At 36.1% G+C, this 11,494-nt stretch overlaps 1 long non-coding RNA gene across 1 annotated transcript; it reads right to left on the bottom strand.

Annotated features, from left to right (window-relative positions):
* Window positions 1-404: 404 nt before the first annotated feature.
* LOC148948117 (uncharacterized) lies at window positions 405-11,494 on the bottom strand. The gene is made up of 3 exons (XR_016142283.1): window positions 11,373-11,494; window positions 6,903-6,979; window positions 405-511 (listed from the first exon to the last, which is right to left on the bottom strand). It is a non-coding gene; the product is annotated as an uncharacterized LOC148948117 (long non-coding RNA).

The raw sequence follows: 11,494 nt of genomic DNA, 5'->3' as shown, positions 1-11,494 counted from the left end.
CCTCTATTTTAAAAGGTCTGTTTGCATAATTTCGAAATTTTGTGGATCGTTTGACAGTTCTGATTAAAATGGCGATGTTGAAGTCTTTATAGGATTCTACTTGGACTGGGAGAGTACCGAGCCCACAAATGTAGAATAGAGGATGGTTGATTGCCCTTCGATCAGTTTCAGCCTTTAATAGGGTTCCAGAACTTTCGATATGCAATCGAATGAGCCCTCTCCCAGCTTTCTATAATCGCCCGTTCTTAATAAGACATGAAGGAGATAACAAAATATGAAAGACGTGAAACATGCTAATGTTTATTATATGCTCAACCTCTGTGGGACATCGGTTCTTTGTCTCAAAGGGTCTAATCTCCCCCTAGCAGTTAAAAATCAACCTCTACCAGTAGTCAAATTTATCTTACCTCCAAGCAGATGATCTCGATGGGGGATCGATCAGCCTTCCATGACCCTTAACTCCAGCTCCAATTGTAACAACAAGTAGACATTGAAGGAATAAGTCCATACTCTAAAAAAACAGTCATTTATATATTTCTGGCTCAGAGAAAACAGATGGAGAAGATTTTTATCACTTAAAAAACATGACCAGAGACATCGCTTGTACTACCTGTCGAGTACGCCTGGTTAAAGAAAAAGATGTTGGTGGTGATAACCCCTTACATTGGGTCAAAAAGCGCCAATCTGCAGAACTATTGCCTAATTTCTTTCAGAATTTTAGGCCTATTTTTCAAGAAAGTAACTGTATTAACATTTAAAGTACCAAATAAATCAATATACAATCGACCGTATCCAGGATTTTTTTTTCGGGGGTCGTTTTCCGCAAGGATTTTTTTTTCGGTGGGGGTTACACAAAAAAAACCTCAGAAACTGCATTACAAAACTGTTTATATCCATTTTTTATGTTATTACGAGTCAGACAAACATTTCGGGGGGGGGGGGTTAGGCCCCCCTTGTACGGCCTTGCGACCTGTACCTATTATGCGTCGATTCATACCTGTAAAACCGCAATATTATTATTTTTAACTTTTGACTGTTTCAAAACTATGAAGTTTTTAGGGCAGTACCACAGTGTTACCAGGTTGAAACCTCAACACAAATAAGTTAAACTGGTTAGCTCAATTAACTTCGTTTTTATCTGTAAAAAATTCACATTAACAAAATACTAAGTCTCAAGAGAGCTACGGCTTCAAAGGAAAGACACAACTTAAGTTCTTCCAGTGATTCCATCCGTTTTAACTTCCTTTTTGTTCGTTTTTCACCCCTGATTCTTTTTTATTGCTTGCTACTGCCAAAAAATACATGACTGCATAAAATTGCATAACTAGAGTCAATTGCTCTAGTGTTCTCACTGAAGTAACTCTATTAGCATCTTTTCCCTACGTGGATTAGTTTGCGCCAATTGTATTTTTTTTTTTTGTGGTGGTTTATTTGTTTTCAGTTTTAGTTTGGTTTTTTATCTTGTTCTTCTTGTGTTTCTCTTGTACTGAAGACGCCTTGTTTTGATACAGGCGAAATATCCGCGTTGTTTTACATTTTTCGTCTTTTCTTTCCACTGGCCACAGTCTCGTTTGCTGTTTTTTTTTCATTGAGATTTTTCTCTCTGTTGGTTTTTTGTCATGGCTAGCGAGTTCGGCTAAAGATCTTTTACTGTGTAGGTTTCCACTTATTCAATTTGGTTTTCACTGCCCTTGGTACTGTATGATTATGGCTTTGCGCATGCATCTACTGGCGACCTGGTCATTTTCCTTGAAGTTCAGGAGATTTCAAAACTTTCTTAAAACTTAAAATAGAAAGAGTCTCCCATAATTTTGTTTTAAACTTTTTTGTCTTTTTTGTCATAATTTTGATTTTTATTTTTTGTCTTCTTCCTCCTTACTCTTCTTTTATTTCCTACTTTATATATTGGACACCATGACTGGAATTTCTAGTGCTTATTAATTATGAGTCACTTTTCAGCACAAATTTGTGTTTAGCGGTGAGTCATATACTAAATACCTTATTAGACCACACTGCCAGGGGCAGATCCAGGGGGGTTAGGGACACGTGCCCCCCTCGAACAAAAAATGGTCGAAAGTTTCTCTACTTAAAGAGGTGGAGGTTTGGCAAACACCAGTAGGAAAACCCATATTTTGTTAGCGCACCCCTCCAAACATTAATTCTGTATCAGCCCCTGCACACTGCTTTTTCATTTACCATTGAAACGAATTTATGTAAAAATCATTAAAATTATAATAAGATGGTGAAATCTTTTATATTCACTGAAATCCACTGTCTTTTTAAAAAGTTTTTCCCGTTTTTATGTATTTTCGTTTTAATTGTAAATGGAAAGGGAGTGTGGTCTGATAAATTATTTACGTACATCCCACGGGTAGCAAAAGACCAGTTATTTTTGGATTTAAGAAACAATAAAATAAAACATTCACTGTCTTTTTAATATTTCACCTGTTTTATATATTTTGTCCTTTCAATTTAGTCATTTCTTTTCATGCAGGTATTGGAGATTTTCTGGTTGATTATCTATCTTTTTTATTAAACTATTATGCATTTATTTCATCAGGGCGGTGGGGGGTGCTTAAAAACCACAAAAAATAGGGTAATTGCATGAAACAATATTAGAAACATCAGGCGAAATTGTAAAAAAAACTTGAGACTTCGAAGGGAGCACGGGCCCAAAGCCCCCTTTGTGAGCGTACATTGATAAGAATCTCGGTGCAACATAAAACTTAATCTGTAATGTTTGAAAAAACAGAAATGATAGAGGGTGAAGTAAAACCATTTGTTTTTTAGCTTTATTCGAAGCCTGCAAATCATGAGTTATTCATAATTCATGGTTGTATGAATTATGAGTCAAATAAGATCACAGGTCATCCCCCCAAAAAATGGAATGCACAAACATGAAGTTTTCAGTGTTTTAATTTATATCCAGAAACGCAAAAGTTGAGTTACGCCCCACGAATCGAATGAGAAGTCCCTGCTCAGTCGTTTCAAATTTCCTTTAAATTTATTTGGGCAGATGTCCATATTTGGCATGAACCACTGCAAAACCTTACCTAAGCCAGCCGAAATAGTACACTTGTTTACGGTCATTCTAGAATTACCGGGCGGATCTAGAGGGAGGGGAGGCCCAGTGTGGGCTCCAATGAGCAAAATCTTGGCAGGGGCCAATATGACAAAGGTACCAATAATTGACAAAATTGACAAATTTATTCTAAAAAAAGAATAAGAGGGGGTTTGAAAACATCTTGGGGGAGGCGGGGGGGGGGGGTTGGGCTGGGATCCTCCCCCCTGGATCCGCCAGTGGAATTACCATTAGGAAGGCATTGGGCATTTAATTTGATACTAGGTCATTTAAATTGCTACATAAGACCTTCATTATGTAAAATGATCTATGACTGATCAGCTAAAATCCTCCACCAATCAGAAACAAGTTGGCGGACCTTATGTAAACCAGCAATCATAGGTTTACTTAAGTGAGGCACTTAACACGCTAGAAGCTAACTTGTGTTGCGCAAATAAGGCGAAAAAGAAAAGGAATAGAGAGCGGAGAGAGACAGAATAAGTAAGAGGCTTGAAGCATCTGGCTAGCTTCAAAATTACACCAACATGCATAAAAAAGAATAAAAGAAACATATCGCATACTGTTTTGCGAGGCCCAGGGAAAAAACTCTTTGTAACATTCCCCTGAAAACAAAATTGGTACTTGTCTAGAATCTGATAAAGACGTGAGAAAGGCTGCATCGAATTCCAAAGATGCTACATGAAAAACAGGTCTTCTCTGCCTTGTGAGATATTGCTCTCTTCGTGACAAATGTTTAAGCTTCCGTTTTTGGGGGTTGAAGGGGTAAAAAAGCACCTAGGTTGGGTTATATATTTAATATATGCTATGCTTTACCCCCCCCCCCTAATATGCACACATATAGCCCAAATTTGTTTCTAAACTGTTATATTTTCATCCTATTTTGTTTTATTTCGTTAGCATTAAAGAAACTTCACTTCTCGCGTGTTTATCGGATTCTAGACAAGTACCACAAAATTGTAAGTCTGCTTTCCTTGCCCCTCCACAACAAAAGACGTGCTCTTTTGTGAGTATCAGAAACCACTCGACTATGATCTGATTTAAATAAAAAAATTAGTAACTTAAAAATAATTCATGCCGGCTTGACGACCGGTTACAAACAAAGCAAAAGTATGCTTAAAAAACGCAACCAGTACACATTTACTAAATTATACAACTAACAAAATCATCATTGAAATAAACACAAATAAAGAACAATAGAAAAGAGATTATAATAATAATTACTGAATAATATATTAAAATAAATAATATATTAATAACAGAAGAAAGACCAGAATTACTCAAATTGTCCTCTCTTGTCATCCAGCCCCAATCTCACCAACCGCCCGCAAGGAGATACTTCTTTAGCCGGTTTTCAAATTGTGGCACACTTTCAGCTTCCCGAATTGAGTCTGGAAAGGTATTCCAGACCACCAGACCCGCATGCCTTGCCACATGGTTAGAACGAACCGTACCTCTTAGCTCACTTACCAAGTCTTCAGCATTTCTCTTAGCACATCAGTGATAGAATGAATTGAAACGAAGAAAATTCAGGCGCGAAACCATTCAAACTCTGAAACACAAAAAAAGTATCTGGAAAACTGCTACCTGTTCCACCTGTCATACTTTCCAGATTAAGCAATTCACTGTGTATTACGGAGGTTTACAGATTATATAAAATAGGATCTGGGTTCATCACCAGTGGTCATTATCCACTTTTGAGAATGATGTCTACCAGGTAGCGAGTGCTATACGATTCAAATATGTACAAATGGCGGTACTTGGGCATTACATGGGCAGTTACAAGGAAACCAGTCACGAAAAACCCGTTTTTGACGGGTTAATTCAAGACACCGCTATAAAGTAATGGAATGCATAGCGTGGTTTTCATTGCGTATACGATATATAAACTGTTGTTTTTTTGGGGTTTAGGGGGGAGCGGAAGGTACCTATGTTAGGTTACGTATTTAATATATTCCATGCTTTACCCCCATCCCCTTAATGTGCAAATATATAGCCCAAATTGACTTATAAACTATTATATATTCATCCTATTTTATTTTATTTCATTAGCATTAACCAAACTTGACTTTTTAGAAATGCCCAAGTACCCAAATGGTTCAAGGTATACTTTGTGTGGCTATTTACACCAGGTGGTAGAGTAGCTGACCCCTCTATTAGCATATCAGTTTGTGCCGAAATCCTGAATCTAATGGCTAAAAACCAGTAGGCTGAAATAAAGCTTATTCACCCGAAGACCCGGTGGTGTAAAGATTTCTTCAGATAAAACCTGCTTCAAATTAGTAGGTCAAAGAGAGTATCTCAAGAATTTTGACACAAAAATAAACATGTATGTTATGTTGCGTGTTTAAACTTCTATCTTAATAGTCATGCAAAACAACTGTAGGCATTAAAAAACTTGTTTTAGAGGAAAAAATTGAGTTATCTAGAACAGGACACGATGGCTTGTCAAAATGTCTGAAGATGGCCAGTGTTAGTTTGCCAAAAAGTTCCCTTAGTGGGCAATTAACAAATTTCCTGGGGGAAATGGTCACTTCAAAATCTGGGAAGGCGTCATAACATCTGACCGTCAGGAGCACTAACGTCAGGACATCGACAAAATCCGTCATAACATCGACAAAAAATCCGTCGGAACCACTGACCGTCACAAAATCGACAGTCACAATCGCTACCCGTCAGAACGTCGACAGTCATAACATCGACACGTCATAACATCTTAAATAATTTCCATAACGAAAATCCGTCAGAACCACTAACCGTCAGAACGTCGGCAGTCATAATATCGACACGTCATAACATCTAAAAAAAATTTCATAACGAAAATCCGTCAGAACCACTAACCGTCAGAACGTCGGCAGTCATAACATCGACACGTCATAATATCTAAAAAATTTTCATAACATCTAAAATTTTAAAATTTTAGTTATTTTGGGGTTTAAGGGGGAAAGGTATCTACGTTAAGTTAGGCTATGTATTTAATATATGCTATGCTTTACCCCCACTCCCCTGATGTGCAAATATATAGCCGGAATTTGTTTCTAAACTATTATATGCTTATTACTATTATAAAAACTTAAAAAAATTTTTACATAACAAAAATCCGTCAGAACCACTAACCGTCAGAACGTCGACAGTCACAACATTGACACGTCATAGCATCTAAATTTTTTTTTAGATGTTATGACGTGTCGATGTTATGACTGTCGACGTTCTGACGGGTAGCGATTGTGACTATCGATGAACTGACGTTTCGATAGTATGACTGTCGACGTTCTGACGGTTAGTGGTTCTGACGGATTTTCCTTGTCGACGAATAACGTTTAGTGCTTGTGACGGTTGTTGGAAATGGTAGCACCCCCAAAATCTTCGCTTTTGGCATGTTTCTACGTATACTCCAATTACTAACACTGAAATTCCAGAAGCACCATATGAAAGGTTTTAATGTAAACTGTTAAGTTTATGATAATGTTAGGTTTAAGTCCACAAACATTGGAAGTTTATGCCAAAAATTATCAGCAAAGTTAATGGTTATCATATAGCCCTAGCCCTACATTACAGAGGGAGATTCAATTAAACTGGAAGTACCTCTAAAAATTCAAATAATATGAAGTAATAATTATGTTATTATACTGCTTAGTTTACAAAAGAGGGTTAACTAAACTGTTGTCGTAGGCGTCGTAGCTACCTTAGAAGGGAAAATTTTGCACCAAGTATGTTTATAAACTTTAAACTAGTTGTAATACGCGAGTGGTACTAAACCGGGTACCCACCGGGTACCAAACCCGGTGGGACTTGAGTGGGGATGGAAACACAATTTGCTCACCTTGTCTTTTTCCTTCTCAATAGTTCCCTCAAAAGCAGTCCAACATCTTCAACGTATAACAAAGTTTGTTTTCACTGCTAGAAGAGAGAAAAATATTTATTTATTCTACAATCTCCCCAAAAAAACGCCTAACTAGACACAAATAACTATAAATAATAAATATATTTTTTTGGTACTTGGGCATTATATGGGCCTTTCTAAAAAGTCAAGTTTGGTTAATGAAAATGAAATAAAATAGGATGAATATATAATAGTTTATAAACAAATTTGGGCTATATATTTGCACATTAGGGGGGGGGGGGAAAGAATACCATATATTAAATGCGTAGCCTAACCTAGGTACCTCCCCCAAGCCCCAAAAACAACAGTTTAAATATCGTATACGCAATGAAAACCACGCTATGCATAGTATTACTCCATAGCGCTCTCTTAAATTAACCCGTCGAAAACGGGTTTTTCTTGACTGATTTCCTGGTCAAGGCCCAAATAGTGCCCAAGTAGGCTACCATTTTTTTCATTCGCTTTCAAAATGGACTAAAAAAGTGGAAAACGTTTTTTTTTTTTCCTGAATTTATGAGCATAAGTGAAAACAAGGGGCGCGAAGCGAATTGGGCTTTACATTCAATTTATCAAATTCATCGAAGTTATCATCGCATAAACGAAATAAGTCAATGGGCTGAGGCGAAGAGCGTTACGTCAAATCTGTTTGTATCCCTCCTTTTGAGTTATATTCATAAATTCTAGAGAAAAAAGTGTCTACTTTTTAATCCATTTTGAAAACAAGGTTTTTTTTTTTTTTTGTTATTTTCGACTTCTTATTCTTCTGTAAGACTAAAAAAAGTCTTTAATGTTCCCCAAGGCACAAAAATTTGTTATATATACTGAAGTAATTGAAAGTGGTTGAAAAATAGCTCACAAAAATTTAACAAATGTGTGTAAAAACACACGAATAAACAAAATATTAATTATTATTGTAGTTTTTTTTTCTGCCGCAGTGCGAAGCAAAAGCAATTATAACAACATATCATATTACGTATAGCAACATATACTTATTGTATATTATCAGTCTGATATTTCGTCTGAAGCAACAATAAATTTTGAAACTCCTCCTATTTGTGCTCAAGGCTTTCAACCTACGGGGTCAGAACTTTTGGTTAGCAGATAGTAGACAATTTATAAAAAATATTATTGGGGCTAGGAGGGTGAGCATACAACAAGGGGAAAACTTAATGTTGTATTTTTGGGTTGTTATCGATAGATGTTTAAAAAGAAACCAAGAAACGGAAAAATTAAAAACACAATTTACAACAAGAAAACTGGGACATTCCAATAATTAAGACTGTTGCTTATGTTCTGTATTTAATAAATTAAATATGTTTAAGTGTCTAGTTTACTTCATTTATTTATTATACAAAAACTGTGTCAAGCCTTTGACTTGTGCAACAAAGCACAATCATCTTGGCCGCATATTAACACAGGAGATAAATCCCAACTTTTTCGTGACATGAGGGACCACTCAGGAAGAGTTGGAAATTTTAACTTAAAAAATATATTTTTGTGGCTTAAAGTAGTTCCTAATAGTAAAGTAGTATTAAAGTAATATTAAAGTAGCTCCGAAATTTGAAAATAACATAGATTTTCAATAGCTCTAAACGTTTTACTTCTTTTGAATAATTTCTCGGATGTTGACACTAGTTGGGCCAAAATTGTCTCGTAGCATAAAATGGCAGTAATCAGCAATTCTCCCTCGAAGTCATGTTTGAATACCTCCCCCCTCCCATATTCTTTAATCGCCGATTCAATAAAATCTCCCCTGGTGCGGCTTAGAAAAAAAAATTAAACACAAATCTGGGATCAACCGTCTCAGGAAAGATGCCGAATATTGTGTTTTTGCATATATAGGGTCGAAACCTCTTGTAGCCTATTGAATTCTTAGCCCTTTTTAATTAGATGCTCTTTTTTTGGTATCAAGATCTTTTTCTTTTTAGGGGTATTTCTCTCTCTTCTCCAACATTTGTGATATTTTCCAGTATCTTTAGAATTCCAAAAACTAGCGCGTTACGAAAAACTGAGCTTGTTCGAGTTTTTTTTTTTTATTATAATCGTATAGTAAAAGTCAATATCATGCTCAATGAATTACTACTGAATTAGTTTTCGTTTTGTGCTGACCAGTCATAAAACATTCTGCTAGGCTACCTTAAGATCACCCTGTTCTTGGGGGGTCAGTTTCATGGGCGTAGGCAGCATCAGACAGCATATTGTCTAGGGGGGGCAGTCGATAGTGTGATGGAGTTTTATCAACTGCATTTTCCAAACCATCTGCTTTTTCAGCCATATCTAATGTAAATTTGAAGGTCTAGGGGGCAGCTGCCCCCCTCCCTACGCCCATGGTCAGTTTTAGGTTTTCAGTAAAATGCAAGTGTTTAGAGGCTAGTTTTGTAAATGTATATTGCGTAATCGACGAAGCAATTTTTAATTTTTTTAATTTTTGCTCTTTTTAACTCTGCTCTTTACTTCTACAAGAAACATTTCGATTTTTAAATTAATTTTCAATAGCACCACTTTTTTTTCATATTAATGTAACGGCAAACACTAAACAAGCAGCGGAAAGAAAATAGCCTCGCTATAGAAAATACAAGGAGTTATATAATTCGTGGTAATATATTTGATTATTACGGGGAAAGGGGGCATGGGTGCCCATATGGGGGGCCGGGGGGGCCGCACTGTCGCCCCCCCTGGCTGAATGATTCTGCCTTATTTTTATATTTTTGTTCTGAGATTTCTATTATAGAGCATTAAAAGTACCAATTAGACGAGGTTTGCCCCCCCTGGAATTCAGCTTCAGGGCGCCCATGAAAGGGGGGGGGGCAGTAAAAAAAGCAAAAATACGCTTAGGAATGATATAAGTAACTATTTTATAATTCTTTAAAGTAGTTTTCAAAACTTTATAGTGTTTCCTTTAGCAGTAGAAAAAAAAAATAAAAAATAAAAATAAAAATACAGTATCAGGAAACTTCGGAACGTAATCTAGGGTTAAACCTCGCCAGGTACCTCTGTATTATACGCCACTCGCTCAAGTTTACGCTGTATAAAACTCAAGAAGGGGGGGGAGTTTAAACTTACCTCTCATTAACATCAGAAATAAAATGGGTCAATATCTACCAAATCATATTATTGAGTTAGGACAAAAGTGAATACACCATTCGATGCCTTTTTTTATGCTGATTACGAATATAATAAGCAATTCGATCGGAGATGATTTTCAGCCCCCCCCCCCCTATATAGGCTATACCTAACCTAACCCAACCTAACCTAACCCTGAATTAGCATATATAGGGGGGGGCTGAAATTCATTTGCGTTTTCATAGAAATTCATTTCATAGAAATGCTTATTATTATCGTAATCAGCATAAAAAAGGCATTGAATGGTGTGTTCACTTTATTCCTAACTCAATAATATGATTTGGTAGATATTGACCTAAAATATACCCCCTACTCCCCTAATGTGCAAATATATACCCTGAATTGGTATATAGGCTATAGCCTAGGGGGGTGGGGGTAAAGTTCATTTCCGACAAAAATGATTATTATATTTGGAGCATAAAAAAAGGCATTGAGTGGTAGGCTATGTTTACTTTATTCATAAGTCAATAATACGAATAACGAAAAATTTACCATTAAATGAACCACTTGAATGAGTGGCGTATAGTACACAAGTACCCCTAGCCACATTAGAGGGGGCCAGTAGACAATTGTGACGGCAAGAATATTGTATTTAAGAATAGTTTTGAATGGACAATCTAATGATACATTTTTTTCTATTGATATATTTTCTAATAATACATTGATTTCTACCTTATACTATACCTTTACTGAATGGGTAATGGAATGGCATACTTAATTTTTGTTTTTTAAGTTCAACAAACAAACACGGTAAATGCACACATATATCATTAGTGATACAATTTGCTACTATCCCATTACGCGGGCCTCTCAGGTTAATCACTATAGACTAGGCAATGATAAAACCCATTTTTGACGTCTTAACTGTTATAGAGCTATTAAACTGTGTTTTTTTTGCAGGGGGGGGGGTACCTAGGTTAGGCTAGGTTACGTATTTAATATATGCAATGCTTTACCCACCACCACCCTCCTAATGTGCAAATATAAAGCCCAAATTTGTTTCTAATCTATTATATATTCATCCTATTTTGTTTCATTAGCATTAACCAAACTTGACTTTTTAGAGAAGCCCGCATAATGGGATAGTATCTACAATTTTACCAAAAATTAGCAAGTTAATCCAAACATAAAAATGTTCCGAACGTTCTTGGTTGGGTCATATAAATCATGATAAATATCTTGAAATCTTATTCCGCAAACTCCTAACTTAGTGGCATAGTTGGATAAAATAAACCAATAGAAATAGTAAGAAATTAAAAAGCTGAAAAACCAGCATAGGCTACTTACAAACTTCAAAACAAAAAAACAACTTCAAATCAAAAAATTCGACAGCTAAAAATGTATCCTTTGTTACACTTGAATGCTGAAGGTACAACACTACAACTAGAGTTTTATCACCTTATTGATCA

Source organism: Artemia sp. Qi Xiang Cuo, chromosome 10, assembly GCF_049724085.1.
Source record: "Artemia sp. Qi Xiang Cuo chromosome 10, ASM4972408v1, whole genome shotgun sequence".
Taxonomy (NCBI): Eukaryota; Metazoa; Arthropoda; class Branchiopoda; order Anostraca; family Artemiidae; genus Artemia; species Artemia sp. Qi Xiang Cuo.
This window is presented reverse-complemented; position numbering and strand designations above follow the sequence as displayed.